At 43.9% G+C, this 19,397-nt stretch overlaps 1 protein-coding gene and 1 non-coding gene across 7 annotated transcripts in view; one reads left to right on the forward strand and one right to left on the reverse strand.

Annotated features, from left to right (window-relative positions):
* DISP1 (dispatched RND transporter family member 1) overlaps positions 1-19,397 on the reverse strand; it is a 181,712-nt gene that overhangs the window by 89,563 nt on the left and 72,752 nt on the right. The gene's annotated exons all lie outside the window — the stretch shown is intronic.
* LOC115649524 lies at positions 650-812 on the forward strand. Its single transcript, XR_003999849.1, has one exon. It is a non-coding gene; the product is annotated as a U1 spliceosomal RNA (small nuclear RNA).

Below are 19,397 nucleotides of genomic sequence, written 5' to 3' on the forward strand. Positions count from 1 at the left end.
TTCAGACAGCAGCAAACCCCCTTTCCCTCTCCCCACCCCACCTCTATCTCTCTCTCACATACAGCATTCCACAGTAATGGTTGCTTTGTCTCGGAACAGATAACCATGCCAGCTGTCAGAAACTGAGCTTTCAAAGGGTGTATCGGCATGCCTGCCGTGATTCCAAAACAATGACAAGAGTAGCCACTTAAGGGGATTATGGGAAGTTTCCGGAGGCTGATCAGAGTGCAGTAACGCAACACCTCGTTCACACTGATGCTTGGGTGTTCCAGCCAATGCGCACCAAGTGTTAATCTTCTCGCTGAGGTGGAGTACCAGGAGTGCTCTAGCCTGGAGTCAGAGTGCTCTACATGCTTTGTCAGTGTGGACAGGTAGTGAGTTAGGGCGCTCAGGGCTGCTTTAATGCACTCTAACTCGCAAGTCTAGGCAAGCCCTTAGGTTCTGCAAACAAATACAGTAGTGTAGAAATAGTGGTTACTTATTTATTAAATATTTTAAGCGATTCCAAATATGACAATCATGTTTTCCTAGTCTTTATATAAAATGGTAACAAGCCATTCTCTCCAGCAGGGATTCTCGGACTTGGGTATTTGAGAAGAACTTGGCTGTACCATACATCCCAGCTGTGCCTATAGCTGCATCTTACTACATAGGTATTGGCAAGGGAGATACCATGATCATGAAAGTGGTTCTCCCAGGGTGAGGCTCATCCATTCCACCGCAGGTGTGCTGACCCCTGCGATTTCCCCAAATGCGGGAAACTCGACTGCATAATTTGTGGTAGTGGGGGATTGCATTTGCACTTTCCCCTGGCACTTGGTCAAAGACACAAAAATAAATAGATAGGTATTGTATCCTACTGCTCAATTTGTTACGCACTGCCTACTTATAGATGATTAGAAAAACTACAGTATCAGTTAACTTCGCTGTAGATCAAATGGAGATAAACGTTTTACTGACAATGTCCTTGCATTAATATTGACATTAATTGGAAGTAGCCCTACATTGCACCACAAAAACTACAGAGTGCTACGTCCCACAGAATTATGCACCACTAACAAACTAACACTTTCCTCCTCACCCACATACATGGGCTTGGGAGCCAGTAGCCACACTTTTAAAATAAAAAAAAATCCAAGTAATTTATTAAGCAGAAAGTATCACAAGCAGCAAATTCAGACTGAATATATTCTTGTACAAATAATGTGGACTATGAAATAATGCCTTCATAAATAAGGCAAAGCATGTAGGTTAAGACACAAGGTTTTAATATCTTATGTAATTTTCAAGTGATGATATGAGCACCTCTTGTTCAAAGCAAAGCCTATTTGAAGACGAAAATTGATTGGTTTCATTAGCTACCTGCTAGTAATGGTACCTAATTTTTCAAAGCAAAGTTTAATAGTTCTGTTATTAACCAAAATGCATTGCATGATTCTATAAACAGAGAACAAGTTACATTAAAGTGCAGCTGTAAAAACATATTTACACACCCTTACATACCACAAATGTACGTTTTCCACTATGAACTGGAACTTATAAGAATCTTACTTAAATATGCACGCACAGAATATCAAACTAGGGTGTTTTATAATTACCATGGAGGGAAAGCTATAAAGGAGTGCTTTATCTATATACCCCAAAAAAACAAATGACGCATAGTGATATGTAATAAGCATTCTTTGTACAATATTAATATTCTAACCACTTAATAGCATTATCTTGATGCTATAGTAAAACTGCTTGCACTTAGGATTCTACAGCAAATATCACGTATATTTCTGACTAGTGCAATTAATCATGCAAACAACATGAAAGTGTGCTCTCTCCTAGCATTTGGAAAAATTTAGGCAACAACAGTAGTACAAAAAAAAATGCAACTGCCACTATACCAAGTTAATGTAACCACAGGAATTTTTTGTCCAAATTCACGTTCCTATTTCAGATAATAAAAATGCCTACCCTGTTGTATTAATTCAGGTATTAAGCATACTGATTTTTAAAAGGTACAGAACATTTGTAGTCTTTAAGCATCAAAAGCACTAAACTAGAATCAGAATTTACTATGACCACAAAAATATTAATAATGCAGATAATACATACCCTGTGGAGTTCAGAATTATTCTTTTTTGTTATTCTCCTTCATGGATGAAGGCAAAACGTTGGAAGTGTTCAATTAAGAGAAAATTAGGCAACCTTTGTAGCTCTCAAACATTTCTTCTACCGAATGAAGAGTTCAGACTTCAACCTGGGAGGTTACTGCTTAGTCAAAAAAAACCTGCTATGCCAAGCACTCTAATCACTTGTTTTTTCAAGGAATTTCCAAAAAGCAATGTCCAAATCTTCAAAGAATGCACGAGCTGCTCCCCCCGCCCCACATTTTGTTCAGCAGCAACAGTTTATCCACACCTTTCTTGATTAGGGAAATGAAATAAGCACCAGACGACTTTTCTTCTTCACAAAAAAGCTCCAAGTGGTTTGAGTAAACGGACACTGCTACAGCTCATACAGAAGGTTTTATTTGATTTTAGCTTGCTGACACACTAATGAAGGCCCAAGCAGACAAAGCAACAGAAAAATGTTATTTGAGCACAAATTTAATGTTTATTCACTAGCCTGCTTGTCTTTGAGAGAGGGTTGCCCAAACATAACTCTTGCAATGCAGAGTCAATCTTTTCTAGTTGTCTCTTAGCAAACATATGGGAGCCTGGGAATTTCTCATGCATTCAGATAAATCAAGAACCAGACCTTTCAGACCACTAACATTTAGAACCTTTAGAAGATGTCAGATTTCTCTGAGACTTTACATTGTTCAGATTACACCAAAGCCACCTCTTTTAAAAATCAAAACAAAATTATTTCATATTCAATGGGGACTTCTTCCTTTCAAAGGCAGTTCTCTAAAACAAATCTGAGACAAACATGTTTTTACTTTTACTATTGTAGGTCTCAAACTTTATAACAAACAAACCTAAACTATTAAATATATGCATCATATCTGGCTCTTAAAATGTAAAGCAGCTTCTCTATTTGTCTGCATAATTTTCCAAATGCCACATCTATCCTTTTTCGATCACGATTCTTACACATATTCAGAAGTCATGCCTTAAAAAACTGGGTCCAATGTTTTCAGCAAAGCAGCCGTGCTCATCAATTACCTGAAGCTAAACCACTTTGGGTTATATCCTTGTTGGATCTCCTGAACTATGCATGACTAGTCATTACTCTGATAGGAGTCTCAAAAGTCCTAGAAAAAAACACCGGTGCTGCAGGAAGTTGTATTGCAATATAGCCAAACACTTTAAACTCCCACAAAATTATTTTAAAAATCATACACACTTTTTTCTTGGGACCAGTTCAACTCACTCCACATATCCAGAAAGTTAGGTCTTTCCAGAATGGCCACTTGTCCACATTTTAAGGCTTGCCAAGGGCTTGGTATGTTCAATGGGACATCTGGCTAAGAAAAAAAGTTCAGAGTCTGGCTGAACTCTGACTATTTTGGCTATAATTTTTCAATTAAAAACAAATCTCTGCTTGTACAATTACTAGGTAGACAAACAAGGCTACCTGTTTCGAGCTATACTTATCTGTATGAGCTATATCTATTTTTAGGTGACAGTTTATTTAATATTACATTTCCATTTACCACTGGAGAAATTTCTTTTTAAATAGATAAGATGTAACAACTCAATTCTCTTAATACTTCCCAAACAGGAATTAAACCATCTGAAAGGGATCTAAACCTCAAACAGTTTAACTATAGAAAAAGAACTGTACTTAAGATAAAACTTTCTTTAAATATCCTCCTCTTCCTGCACTCCCTCCCTCCCTCCCTCCCCACCCCCCCCACCCCCCCGGCAGGCCTTGGGAACCCTGAAAGCACCAAAACAGTTGCAGTTCCCCTGTGTAAGAAGAGAGGATTTAGGAAGGCTGAACAGGGGTTTTATAGCACCCTGCACATCAGAGAGCACAGCCCTGTGAGGGATCATTGTACTCCAGCACAGAAGGGAGCTTGGGCATGGACCAGTGGATCCACTCAGTACAGATTCAGTGACAAAATACCATTCTCACCCTGGACAAAACATTAGGTGAGAAGTACACAGCAGCTTCAGAGATTATTGTAGCCCTAAGGGCTTGGCTACACTTGCAAGTTAGAGTGCGTTAAAGCAGCTCCAGTGCCGTAACTCACAACCCATCCACACTGGCAAGGCACTTAGAGCACTCTGACTCCGTGGCTAGAGCACTCCTAGTAATTCACTTCGGGGAGAAGCAAAGCGCTTGCTGTGCCTTGGGTGAAACGCCTGGTTCTTGATTTATCTGAATGCATGCTCTCAGCCCCCCAAAAACCCACTCTCTCCCCCCCACATACACACAACACACTCCCTGTCACACTCCTCCCCCCCATTTGAAAAAACACATTGCAGCCACTTGCGTGCTGGGATAGCTACCACAATGAACTGCTCTCTGTGGCCGCTGCAAGTGCCGCAAATGTGGCCATGCCAGTGTGCTTGCATCTGTCAGTGTGGACAGACTGCAGCGCTTTCCCTACTGCGCTCTACAAAGGCTAGTTTAACTCAAAGCGCTCTACGTTTGTAAGTGTAGCCATGCCCTAAGACAGCAGCAGCTGCAGAGCAGTTCCACAGCCTGAAGAAAAAAAACTGTTCTTCTCTTAACAACTCCCCCTTCAGCCCACTTAGTTGGGCTATGTACTGCCTTTAGAATTTGGGCATTAGTAATCTTAGGCCTGGTCTACACCTCAAATGTAGGTCCAACAGGTGGTGTTGCTCAGGGATGTGAAATGTCTCCTCATGAGAGAGACAGTTAAGTCGATCTAACCTCACTATAGACAGTGCTAGGGGTTGACAAAAAAATTCTTCTGTCAGCCAAGTTACTGCCTCTCAGAAATGTGGATTTACTACAGTGACAGAAGAACCCCTTCTGTCACTGCGGTAAGTGTCCACACTATAGTACCACACTAGTGCAGTTGCAGCTGTGCTGCTGTAATATTGTAGTTAAGCTGACTTACGCCCTCCTGTAGACAGTGCTAGGTCAACAGAAGAATTTACTCCTGGAGGGATTCTGTGCCACTGCGCGTGCGCAGAATTTATGTTCCCCACAAATTTCTTTACTTCCCCCCAGAAAAATGACTTCCTGACAGGGAAGCAAAGGGAAGCCAAAAGAGGAGTCATGCAACCTTCTCCAGCAGTATGTTTTGGGTGCCCAAAGCAGCTGGCAGACAGGTAAATCACTGTGGGGCAGGAGGCGGGACTGGTGAAGACCCAGCTGGTGGCTCCTACCCTATGCTGGGCTCAGCTGGTAGTCACAGCTTGGCTGGGGAGGATGGGACTTCCTCTTCTCCTGCACAGCATCTGGGGTCAGGTCAGACCCACCCCCAGATTTCTCTCCTGGCTGCAGGAAGCTCTGCAAACTCCCCCCCGTACTCCGCCCCTGCTTCCTGCACCCATTGCTCCTCAGCTGCAGGGGGAGGGATCCCAGTACAGGGAGCTGCTCCTCCATCTATCCAACCCCATGCATCCAGACCGTCCCGCCAAGCCTCACTCCCCCACATTCCGAACTCCCCCGATGAGTCCCACTGCCCCTGCACCTGGACCAGCGCAACAAACCACCCGCACCTGGATTCTCACCATACCAAGCCCCAACTAGCTGCTCCTGGATCCCCACCCCACCGAGCCCCACTCCCCCAGCATCTGGACCCCCCACTAAGCACCTCACACCCAGATCCCCCTGCCAAGCTCTATCATCCCACATCCAGACACCCCCTGTGCTGAGCCCCAACCACCTTCTCCTTGACTCCCCTGCAGTCTCCCATTACTGTTGCACTCAGAACCCCCCAACAAGCCCCTGTGCATCCAGATCCCCCCACACCTGGATCCCCCACTGAGCTGCCCACACCCAGATTGCCCCACATAGAACCTTCTCAACCCACAGCTGGTTCCCCCCACATTAAGCCCCTCCACACTTGGATCCTGCCTTGCTGACCCTGTCTGCCCACACAGAGGTGCAAGGCCCTGGGATGTTTCTGGGCCTGGCCCAATCCTTACGCTGTGTCAGGGTTGGGTGCAGCCTCACCGTTGAGTCCATGTCCTGTAGTGGAGCTGCACAATGATCTCCCACCTCTGTGCAGCTAGTGGCCTGTGCTCCCCAATGCCATGCTGGAGCCTCCACATTTATTTGATGAATAAAATTTGCAGAATTTTAAAATATTGTATGCAGAATTTTTAATTTTTTGGCATGGAATTTAATTTTTTTGGTGCAGAATGCCCTCAGGAGTAAGAATTCTTCAGTGGACCTAACTTCTGCATCTGGAGAGGATATATTTACTACAGCAAGGGAAAAAGTCTTCTGTCACTATAGCAAGTATCTACACTACAGTACTGCAGCTGTGTCACTCTAGCATTTGTAATGTAGACATACCCTTAATAAAGCTAAGAAGTAGCAAGCTGTTGAATAAAAAGCAGTGTTCTAATATTAAAACTTGACAACTTTTTTATATTAAATCTTACTTAATAGAACAGTCATGTGTAGTCTACAGTATTCAACATGCTTCAGCCAGATATTACTACACTGTACCTGTCACCACAGTAATATTGACCCTTTCCAGCAGCAATACAATTCTCAAATATTTATTTGGTACAAAAGTCACTTGACTAGTAAAAGGAGCCACAACTCTGGATTTTATACAATTTACTAAGAAGCCCATTCATAGATTTACAGTATCTGGAACTTCTGCATGCTGGAAAATTACATACTCCTTAGTTCTGTTAACTAATGTACACACAGTAAATTTCTATTCAGATTACAAGAGCTGGGTCTCTGTGTGTTATTTCACCCCCCCACACCCCCCCCAAAATCCCTACAATATTTAAAAAAAAATGTATTACACAGTGTTCTTCAAATTTTAAGTTCACCATAAGTTGCATTCTGCTGAACTGAGCAACCCTCCTATCACTAGAATTGGTCTCTGCAGGTCAGAATTAAGACATTGGTGGGATGCCTGCACTGCTTCTGTTGAGGACACACTCACTATGAATAACTAAAGGAATTCCATTTCCAGAACTGAATCTAAATTTCTATTTTTCATTTTTACCCAAATTACTGTACTTCTCTTTCAGCATAGACATTTGTAACTGTTCAACCAGAGAGCCTAATTATCTTTATCATGTATACAGTAGCCTTCATAACATTAGTAAGTTTTTCGGTTTCTGTGAACAATGGTCAGAAAGTAAATGTCCATACTTTCAGAAGAATACACAGATCATAAATAAAATGGCTGGGCTTCTCACTAAAGAGCCTGTTTTAAGACTACAGAGTGTCATGAGTTAGCTTGCAAACCACCAGAATAAGAGGAACAAATGACAGCCAAAAAAAGTTGTACTGCTGACTATTTATAGATTCATAGACTCTAGGACTGGAAGGGACCTCAAGAGGTCATTGAGTCCAGTCCCCTGCCCTCATGGCAGGACCAAATACTATCTAGTCCATCCCTGATAGACATTTATATAACCTACGCTTAAATATTTCCACGGAGATTCCACAACCTCCCTAGGCAATTTATTCCAGTGCTTAACTACCCTGACAGTTAGGAACTTTTTTCTAATGTCCAACCTAAATCTCCCTTGCTGCAGTTTAAGTCCATTGCTTCTTGTTCTATCATTAGAGGCTAAAGTGAACAAGTTTTCTCCCTCCTCCTGATGACACTCTTTTACATACCTGAAAACTGCCATCATGTCCCCTCTCAGTCTTCTCTTTTCCAAACTAAATAAACCCAATTCTTTCAGCCTTCCTTCATAGGTCATGTTCTCAAGACCTTTAATCATTCTTGTTGCTCTTCTCTGGACCCTCTCCAATTTCTCCACATCTTTCTTGAAATGCGGTGCCCAGAACTGGACACAATATTCCAGTTGAGGCCTAACCAGCGCAGAATAGAGCGGAAGAAGGACTTCTCATGTCTTGTTTACAACACACCTGTTAATGTATCCCAGAATCACGTTTGCCTTTTTTGCAACAGTATCACACTGTTGACTCATATTTAGCTTGTGGTCCACTGTGACCCCTAGATCTTTCTGCCATACTCCTTCCTAGACAGTCTCTTCCCATTCTGTATGTGTGAAACTGATTGTTCCTTCCTAAGTGGAGCACTTCGCATTTGTCTTTATTGAACTTCATCCGGTTTACCTCAGACCATTTCTCCAATTTGTCCAGTTCATTTTGAATTTTGACCCTGTCCTCCAAAGCAGTTGCAATCCCTCCCAGTTTGGTATCGTCTGCAAACTTAATAAGCGTACTTTCTATGCCAACATCTAAGTCATTGATGAAGATATTGAACAGAGCCGGTCCCAAAACAGACCCCTGCGGAACTTGTTATAACTTTCCAGCAGGATTGGAAGCCATTAATAACTACTCTCTGAGTACGGTTATCCAGCCAGTTATGCACCCACCTTATAGTAGCCCCATCTAAATTGTATTTGCCTAGTTTATCGATAAGGATATCATGCAAGACCGTATCAAATGACTTACTAAAGTCTAGGTATACCACATCCACCGCTTCTCCCTTATCCACAAGACTTGTTATCCTATCAAAGAACGCTATCAGATTGGTTTGACACGATTTGTTCTTTAATGTTGTTTTTTAAACATGTCATCTTATTAGAATTCTGATGGAAGAATATTTCAAGAAAAACTGATTTACCCTGTATATTGTTGAGGTTTGTACAGGGCTTAGAGAAAGTCCCTGTATCTTCTCAAAATACAAGAGCAGGTAACTCCAGTTAAATTTACTACACATACCCCCATATATTTCAACAAGGAAAAATTCTTCCCCAAGGGAATGTCTCAATTTCTGGATTAAACTCAGTATTATCAGCTGCAGAATGAAATTATTAGTGACAGGTTCATTGAATTACTTCTTACAGGCGGTCACTAGAGCTTCCTCTAAACCTAAAACTGCCACTGTAAATTTAACTAATGACAAATGATTTTTAAACTTTAAAATTAGAGGTAAACACCACATTAATGGACCTCAGTTTCAGCATTCCAGTTATCTCACTCAAAATCACTTTAATATGAGACTGCCCAGTGATGAAAGCACATTTTAATGCAAGATTTAGCATAACCCCAAATAGAGCATGATGAAATGAAAAGATATACAAGACTCAGAGAGCATCAATGAAGTGTTTTGCATTTTTCTAGATAAATTAATTGTAGCCTTTTACTGTGCATGACAGTCACAACATACAAAAGAGAAACTGTCACTTTGAGTTTAAATACATGCATATCATTAAAATCAGAGTCATTTTCCTCTATCAATCCACAAACCGAAAAAATCCAACTAAAGGAGAGGATTTACAGGCACTGAATTATTGGTCACAGTAGAAACGGAACTTAAAAAAGGGGGCACTGTAAAGTTATATAAAACATAATTTGAACAATATTTTTCACCCACTTCATTGCCAAGCCTACAATTTCTTTAGATATTCTCCCTCTGTCTTCCTTCATCTGTACACAAGTACTTAAATACTTCTAATAAAAATATTTTTAGTTTATTAGTGATGACAGATGCAGATAGTCCTGCTTGGAAACATGCATTTTCCTTTTGTCAACATAAACAGGTACAGTATGGGTAACAGTAGTACCAACCTTCCTCCCTACTTCAGTGACTTGCCAGCATGCCTTGCCTGACCAGAACAGCGACAGAAAATAAACCTAGTTCAGACTTGGCCTCTTCACTTCATACTAACAAGGAGCGCAACCATGATGCCTTTGATGTAGATACCTGGTAATGACAGGCCCCCTGATGTTAATTCTTTTGGATAGTGGATGATTTTTGTTCTTAGGCTTAATCACCAAATTAATACTGCAGCTACAAGCACATTCTGCCATGAGTAGCAGAAAAAGGCTTGACCTCAAAACCTCACAGTTTCTTTCTGTGGTAGGTGCAGACCAGACTACTGTACCCCTTTCGGTACCCTGTGGTGCCCCTCTTCTGCCTCTCCCCCCCCAGCCCAGGTGCTCCTGCGTAGAGAACTGGGGTGAGTCCTCCCTCCCCACTGTAGCCCTGGAACACCCTCCAGCACCCCCAAACCCCACATCCCCAGCCAAAGCCATCCCCTCCACCCTACAACTATGCTCCATCCCTGAGCCCCTCATCCATGGCCCCACCCCACCCCCAGCTGGAGCCCTCACATCCCTGCACCCCAACCCTCTGCCCCAGCCCTGAGCTCCCTCCCACACTCCAAACCCCTCAGTCCCACCCCCACCATATGAATTTTGTTATGAACACCAATATGAAGGTGATGTGTCACACATCACCTCCATACTGGTGCACATAACAAAATTCATTCCACACATGGGTGGGAAAAATTAGAGGGATCACTGCTAAGAGACACTTTCCAGCAAATCAATTAGTGAGTTTCCCCTCTCACGGAGGTTACAATTTCCATTGCACCATATTTCTTTCCTCTCATGCCACAGTCACCATCCAGCTAGAATCTCTTCCATGGTTGCTTCAAACTGGTGGGAAAAGTCAGTCAGTCCACTGCCCCCAAATATCCTGTATTTTTATAGACACCTGTTAATTGATAAAGGAATATAAAAAAAATTCAGTGAATATAAAGCCCTCTTCACAAGACAGGCCATAATCCATCAGTAACACACAACAGAGTGTGTTACTGGCTCATGAGTGCATTCCAGTGTGCATTGTGCAGCCTTTAGTTTTTACTTGGAAAAAACTAGAGATGGGGGAAGGAAGAAGGTAGTAGCTAAATTCTGTTTTTCAGCCAGCCGATGATACCAGTGTCACAAGCCATACTTTTAGCAAAACCAGAAGAGAAGTTTTATAGGTGTGGCTCTGTGTACCAAAACCATTTCACACAGCACTGCTTGTCTACCAACAGCCGTCTCTTCCCACCCTCCAAAACATAGCACTATCTCCCTCACTCTTTCCTTCTGCTTTTCTTTCCCTTATCCCTGATCACTTATTTCCATTCCTCCTTACTTTCCCTAGTGCCTTTGGACCATGCCACTTTCTGAGTCAGACTGGCAGTTCAAAAGGTGTATTTCATGCGGTGGCAGGTTTTCTAGAAGCAGCAGTTTCTTGCATTGTCTTTCAAAATAAGGGAGGAGAAATCCCTGTATCCGTCCTCACAGGCAGGCTCAGTATACAGTAAATCTGGCAGGATAAACACTATTTATCATTTCATAATGTTTAGAATCAGGAGACAGTTCTAACAAATCACTAAAATATTTCCATATGCATGCTGATTCCACATAACCATAACACCATCCCATTCACCAGTTTCACCTTCTAATCATTACAGTGAGCTTCACTGCACTTGTATTCGAACCAACACTGAAATGTCAGCCACCATACAGCTTGTTTATGAGATATATGTCAAGTTCTCCATGTTTAGGCTATAATAGTCATAAAGCAATTTAAGATCATGGCTACACTACCCCTTATGTCGGCAAAACTTATGTCACTCAGGGGTGTGGAAAAAACCATACCCCTGGGCAACATACATTTAGCTGTGCATAAGCACTCATGGGCACAGCGCTGTGTTGGTAGGAGATACACTCTCCCACCGACAAAGCTACCTCTGCTCATTTAGGTGGTTTTATTACGGCAACGGGAGAGCTCTCTCCCATCAGCATAGAGGGGCTACACAAGCAATCTTACATTGGTACAGCTTTGCCGCTGTAAGCTTGCTAGCATAGACATGGCCTAAACTGATAAGAAGGAGAAACAGAAAATGGGAATTTTGCTGTGCTTTAAATTAGTGATCGCACCACCCTTTATGTCTGTAGTACTTTACATCCTCCCTCCTGCCACACAAGTACATATACCAATTAAAAAAAATATCAACATGCAACTCTCATTAAACATTAAAAACAGTAAGGTATTGATTCAAAACAGATCCATTTAAATATATAGTAAGTGAGAGATGCTTAGTGGCATCACACTGTTGTTACTAGTGTGATAGATGCACCTGTTTTCTGGAGCAGAGCAATTTCACAAATTCCACAAATGAGCCAATGATCCATTGAAATAAGAGCAAAAGAACTATGATTGTGGTCAATGCTTACAATTAAATGTGCATACCGTGTCATAGCAAAAGGATTAATGTACAGATGGCAACACCTTTTCGTAATACTATGCAAGCTTAATAGAAACCCATAATGCACAGCGCCAGCTAGAGTCAAATGCATAGTGCCATCTGAGGACCTGATATGTCTGGAGGAATCGGCTTTGCCCCAAAACGTCTGTTAGTCTATAAGGCGTCACAGGACTCTGTTGCTTTTTACAAGTTTGCTTGTTATTCATTGTGGTGGGTAAAGTGTGTGCATTTTCCTCCCCTAAAGCATCTCACGCCCTTCACAAAATACATTCCGCACCCCTCAGTTTGAGAATCTCTGCTTTAAATGACTATCAGTGACAAACTAACTTTTAAAGGAGGCATTAAACGGGTGTCCATTGTTTTACAAATGTGACCATCTTGAAAATATGTTAGTCAGATCTTTCAAAATGTGGGGTGGTAGATTACAGCTAAGTGGGTGTGGTCAGAGGGTTTCTCCTCCAATATTGAAGCTGGTTTTCTTGGGGTATCTGAGTGGCTTGTTCCATGATGTGATCTACTTTCCTGGTGGAGTGTCCTTGTTTGGTAAAGGCGATTTTAAGTGTGGTGAGGTGTGTATCCCAGCCTTTCTCCTTGAACCATATTCTATGGTATCTGAGTGCCTGGTTGTAGATAACAGATTTCTTGGTGTGTTTGGACTAATTACTCTATCTGTGAGGGTAAGTGTGGTGATCCGTGGGCTTCCCATATCTAGTTGTCTATATGGTCACATTGTTGAAACTGACTGTGGTGTCCAGGAAGTTGATGCTGGTGCAGGAGAGTTCTAGAGAGAGTTTGATGGATGGGTAGTGGTTGTTGAAGTTGTAGTGGAAATTATGAGGGAGTTTAGGTTGTCTGTCCAGAGGAGGAAAATAATAATATCCATGCATCTCACGTATATAATTGGTTTTTGTAGTGTATTTGTCCAGAAATTCTTCCTTGAGGTGGACCAGGAAGAGCTTGGCATATCGAGGAGCCATCTCAGTACCCATGTCTGTTCCCATGGTCTGGACAAAACTATTGTTGAATGTAAAACTGTTATGGTTGAGGATGAAATGGATGAGTTTGGTGATACGTTTCTGGTGAATTTATGAGCATTGTCCATTGTCTTGTAGATATTTGAGACAGGCATTGATGCCATCATTTTGAGGAATGTTAGTGTATAGGGAAATGACACCCATGGTGGCAAGGATAGTGTTCTGAGGGAGGTGATTAATGTTGGGGTCTTTCTGAAGGTCAGTTGTGCCCTGGAGGAAGGTGGTCCTTTGTATAGTGAGTGATTTGAGGATGGTTTCTGAGTCCTGATATTCCTTCAGTAAGAGTTCCGTGAAGAGACATGAATGGTCTCTCTGGGTTCCCTTGTTTGTATATCTTGGGAAGCATATAGAACATCTCTCGGGTGGGTTAATGGAAGATGAGGTTGTAGACTCTCTCTTGGAGCTGTTTGGGAAAGGATTCGAGGATATTCTTAAATTCCTGGGTGAACTGTGGTGTGGGATCTTTGAGTTCTTTATAGTGGGTGGTATCAAAGTTGTAATCATCACAGTTGAGAACTACAATAGGACTCCCCTTTATCTGCTGGTTTGACCACTATCTGGTGGTTGGATTTCAGAGGCCTTCGCTACACTGGAGAGTTGCAGCGCTGGTAGTGGCTTTACAGCGCTGCAACTCACTCACCATCCACACTTGAAAGGCACATACAGTACTGTATCTCCCTGGCTACAGCGCTGGCTGTACTCCACCTCGGCCTGGGGAATAACAACTGCAGCGCTGGTGATGCAGCGCTGCTCTGCCAGTGTGGCCACCAAAAGCGCTATTATTGCCCTCCAGAGGTATCCCAGAATGCCTGTTCAGCCACTCTGCTCATCAGTTCGAACTCTACTGACCTGGCCTCAGGTGACCTGCCCTTTAAATGCCCTGAGAATTTAAAAAATCCCCCTCCTGTTTGCTCAGCCAGGTGTAGAGTGCAATCAGTGAACCTTTCCAGGTGACCATGCGTCCACGTGCCAAACGAGCCCCAACATGGAGCAATGGCAAGTTGCTGGACCTCATCAGTGTTTGGGGGGAGGAAGCTGTGCAGTCACAGCTGTGCTCCAGCCGTAGGAATTACGATACCTATGGGCAGATATCAAGGACTATGCTGGAAAGGGGCCATGACCGGGATACGTTGCAGTGCAGGGTTAAAGTGAAGGAGCTGCGGCATGCCTATTGCAAAGCACGCGAGGGAAACTGCCACTCTGGTGCTGCCCCCACGACCTGCTGTTTCTACAAAGAACTGGATGTGATACTTGGGGGTGACTCCACCATCACTCCGACGACCACGATGGACACTTCAGAGCGGGGGGGAGGAGGAAACCGAGAGTAAGAGTACTGGGGTGGCGGGAGACACCCTGGAGTCCCAGGAGGCACGCAGTCAGGAGCTCTTCTCAAGACAGGAGGAAGATAGCCAGTCGCAGTACTACTTGGTGGAGGACAAACAGAGGAGCGGGTTCCTGGTAAGTGGCTTTTATTTTCAGGATGGAAATATTTCATGAGAGGAGGGAGGGTTACGGCTGCATGCATGCATGCATGCCTAGATGTGGAATAGTCCATTGATGTGGTCTATCACATGGCGGTAATTGGCCTCGGTAATCTCTTCAAAAGTTTCAGCCAGAGCGTGGGCAATGCACTTGCGCAAGTTTATTGGGAGAGCCACTGTGGTCCTTGTCCCAGTCAGGCTAACATGTCCGCACCACTGTGCCGCGAGGGGTGGGGGGACCATTGCTGTACACAGGCAAGCTGCATAGGGGCCAGGGCGGAATCCGCATTGCTGTAGAAGACCCTCCTGCTCTTCCCAGGTGACCCGCAGCAGCGAGACATCTTCCAGGATCAAGTCTTGTGAAAAATGTCAGGAGAGTGTTCAGTGTAGATGCCCCCTGCAGCTGTTTGCTTTCCCCAATGCACAGAAACCCCGAGGACAGTACAGCCCTGAAGCAATCAGTCCCCCTTACTCACTATTTCGGGGCTCCCGTAGGTTATGTGCGCTCTCTTTGGGATGGGAAAATTATGCTATTGTGAAGACTGTAAACTCCTTCACGGTGTGGGAATAACTGTCTGATATAAACAATGCTGCCTCTGTTAAGTGTTGCATTTTTTGCCTTTTTACAAAGAACCTTGAGATCTCGGCTGCCCGTGTTATCGACAGCTCAAAGACTACAAAACCTCCAGAAGAAGCAGAGAAAAAGCAAAGACGACATGCTGCAAGCAGTTATGGATCACTGTCACAGAGAATCAAAAAGTGTAGGACTGGAGGGAAAGGGCAAGCAGGATCCATCAGAAAAATGCAGCGGCCAGGAAGAAAAGCAAAAAGCAGCTGATAAGCATCCTGGCGTGCCAAGCAGACTCTATCCAGGCGCTCGTAGCCATGCAGGCAGAGCACTACCGCGCCAGCCCTCCCTCCCCCGTCCCAAAGCTCTTTCCCTTGTGCCCCAATGTCAGCTCAAAACCCCCTTACCCAGCATCCAGGTTCTTACCACCACCAGCTGCCTCCAACACCTGTACGTTCACCAACCAGTCCTGAGAACTACAACCCTTACCCTCTGCACTCAACCCCCATCACCATGCAGTATTGGCGTCCTGAATTGCAGCAGTCATTGCACAGCACTCCAACAGAACACATTCAAACCTTTGACTGTGCAGTTCCCCACCCTACCCCCCTGCCCTTTTAGGTTCCCAAAATGATGTGTGTCTGTCAAGAAAGTTATTTTCTTTTCAATAAATGAATTCCTGGCTTTGAAAACAGTCTTTATTATTGCAGAAAGTCAAAGATACCTTAGCCCAGGAAAGAAACAGGCACTGCAAATCAACTTAGGAAACACAGATTCCTACTAACATTGTAACCACTGCACTTCACTCCCGTGCAAGGCACCAAACATTACTGTTGGTTTTCAGCCTCAAATTCCTCCCTCAAGGCATCCCTAATCCTTGCAACCCTGTGCTGGGCCTCTCTAGTAGCCCTGCTCTCTGGCTGTGCAAATTTAGCCCCTAAGTGTTGAACCTCAGAGGTCCATGCCTGACTGAATCTTTCACCCTTCCCTTCACAAATATTATGGAGGGTACAGCACATGGATATAACCGTGGGGATGCTGCTTTCCCCTAAGTCTAGCTTCCCATACAGAGATCGCCAGTGCCCTTTTAAACGGCCAAAAGCACACTCCACCGGCTCAGCCTGTAATTGAACCAGTCCTTGCTCCTGTCAAGCTTCCCTGTATACTGTTTCATGAGCCAAGGCATTAACAGGTAAGGGGGGTCTCTAAGGATCACAGTGGGCATTTCGACGTCCCCTACTGCGATCTTCCGGTCTGGGAAAAAAGTTCCTGTCTACAGCTTCCTGAACAGGCCACTGTTCCGAAAGATGCGTGCATCATGCACCTTTCCAGGCCAGCCTGTGTTAATGTCAATGAAAAGCCCACGGTGATCCACAAGCGCCTGGAGAACCATAGAGAAATACCCCTTCTGATTAACGTACTCGGATGCTAGGTGGGGTGGTGCCAGAATAGGAATATGCGTCCCATCTATCGCCCCTCCACAGTTAGGGAAACCCATTTGTGTAAAGCCATCTACTCTGTCCTGCACATTCCCCACAGTCACGGTTCTTCTTAGCAGGATGCGATTAATGGCCCTGCAAACTTGCATCAACACGATTCCAACGGTCGACTTTCCCACTCCAAACTGGTTCCCAACTGATAGGTAGCTGTCTGGAGTTGCCAGCTTCCAGACTGCAATAACCACTCGCTTCTCCACCGGCAGGACAGCTCTCAATCTCGTGTCCTTGCGCCGGAGGGTGGGGGCGAGCTCCTCACACAGTCCCATGAAAGTGGCTTTTCTCATCCGAAAGTTCTGCAGCCACTGCTCATCATCCCAGACTTCCATGACGATGTGAACCCACCACTCAGTGCTTGTTTCCCAAGCCCAAAAGCAGCGTTCCACGGTGCTGAGCATTTCCGTGAATGCCAGAAGAAATTTAGTGTCATACGTGTCAGGCGACTCACTATCATCATCGGACTCCTCATCAGTTTGGATCTTAAGGAATAGCTTAACTGCCAAACGTGATGTGCTGGCGAGACTCTTCAGCATATTTCTCAGCAGTTCGGACTCCATTTCCCACAGAAATCACGCTGCACAGAGATTGTTGAAAGAGGCAAGATGGCGCCAAACGTGGACAGAAAAACAGGGATTGCTGGGATGTGAAGCGATGCATCACAGGGCGTTGGGACAGGAAGCAGAATGACCCTCTCCCCACAACTCATGGCGCCAAAATGGGACAAGGTGCTCTGTAGGATAGCTGCCCATAATGCACCACTCCCAACAGCGCTGCAAATGCTGCAAATGTGGCCACACTGCAGCGCTGGTAGCTGTCAATGTGGCCACACTCCAGCGCTTTCCCTGCAGAGCTGTACGAAGACAGCTGTAACTCCCAGCGCTGCACACATGCAAGTGTAGCCAAACCCAGAGACTGTATAGCTGTTCTTGTGGCAGTGGAGAGATTGTGGTGGATGTGATTAAGCATTTCAAAGTCAATTTTTTCCCTTGAAGCAATTAATATAATGATCAAATGTGTGATTTTGCCTAGTGTGGGGTGTCTAGTCAGATGATTTTTTTTTCTTACAATTATTGGTGGGGAGGTGTCATCATTGTTGTGAAAGAATTCTTCTAGTTCTCCACAATTTAGTACGGTATCAGGTTCCGTGGTAGGGTTCTTTGGAAAGAGCACATAATTCAGCACCAGTGAAGGATAGTTTTGATAAATTGACGATGTTGGGGTGTCTGGAAGTGGGTCTTGGAGCCATGGTTTCTCCCTGAGGTAGTGTTCGCTGGGTTGCAGAGTTTGTTCCACTTTTTGTTCTTGTGCTGGATAACTGTCATCAAGTTTTTTTGATAGTAGTTTGGGCTTCATGTATGATTTCCAGGTATGTTTCCTGGGTTTTTTTTTTTTCTTCTTTCCAGTGAGCAAGAGCATATGATGATTTCTTGTTTGAGGTGATCCCTTCTAATAATATGCCAGATATTTTCATCCTCTGGACAGACAACTTAAACTCCTTCATAGATTTCCACCACAACTTCAACCCCCAACACCCACCCATCAAACTCTCTCTAGAACATTCCCGTATCAGCATCAACTTCATGGACACCACAATTAGCTTCAACAATGGAACCCTACAAACAACTGCATACAAGAAACTCATGAATCACTCTTACCTTCACAGATCCAGAAACCACCCCAACAAACCAAGAAATCTGTTATCTTCAGCTAGACACCACAGAACATGCTCCAAGGAGAAAATCCGGGGTAGACACCTCACTATAATTAAAATCGCCTTTACCAAACAATAACATTCCACCAGGGAAGACGATTGCATCATGGAACAAGGCACACTAATACCCTGAGAGAACTAGCTTCAATGTGGGGACTGCATACTCCAAGCTGTCACCTAGCATCCCATACTGGAACCCATACGGGGTATCAAACAATTACAACTCATACTCAGTGGGGATAGCATCTTGAAAAAAACCTTTCCTGAACCCGCTCATTTGGCCTTCAAAAAAACCCCAACAAAACAACCCAACTTTGCCAAGCTCATCATCAGAAGCAAGCTCCTGTCATAAACAGATAGCTAAGGGTTAATGTCTCTTTCACCTGGAAAGGGGTAACAAACAACACCTGACCAGAGGACCAATCAGGAAACAAGACTTTTTCAAATCTGGGTGGAGGGAAGTTTTGGGTGTGAGTTCTTTGTCTTGGTTCGGTGACCCTCTCGGCTCCGAGAGTGATTTTTCTATCTCCAGGCGTTCTAATCTTCTGTTTCCAAGTTGTAAGTACAAGGATAGTAAGACAATAGGTTTATATTGTTTTTTGTATTTACATGTGTGTAGTTGCTGGAATGTTTTAAATTGTATTCTTTTTGGATAAGGCTGTTTATTCATTTTTTTCCTTTAAGCAATTGACCCTGTATATTGTCACCTTAATACAGAGACCATTTTATGTCCTTTTTCTTTCTTTTTATATAAAGCTTTCTTTTTAAGATTTGTTTGAGTGTTTTTCACTGGTTAAGGCTAAGAAACGAAGGGAGGGGGAAAGTCTCTTTGTGTTAGATTTACTAAGCCTGACTTTGCATACCCTCTGGGTGAGGGGGGAGAGAGGTTAGATCTCTCGGTACCTGTGTTTCAAGGACTGGAAGCAGGGAATCTCCTAGGGTCATCCAGGGAGGGGAGCCAGGGAGGAAG

Source organism: Gopherus evgoodei, chromosome 3 (assembly GCF_007399415.2).
Source record: "Gopherus evgoodei ecotype Sinaloan lineage chromosome 3, rGopEvg1_v1.p, whole genome shotgun sequence".
NCBI lineage: Eukaryota > Metazoa > Chordata > Testudines > Testudinidae > Gopherus > Gopherus evgoodei.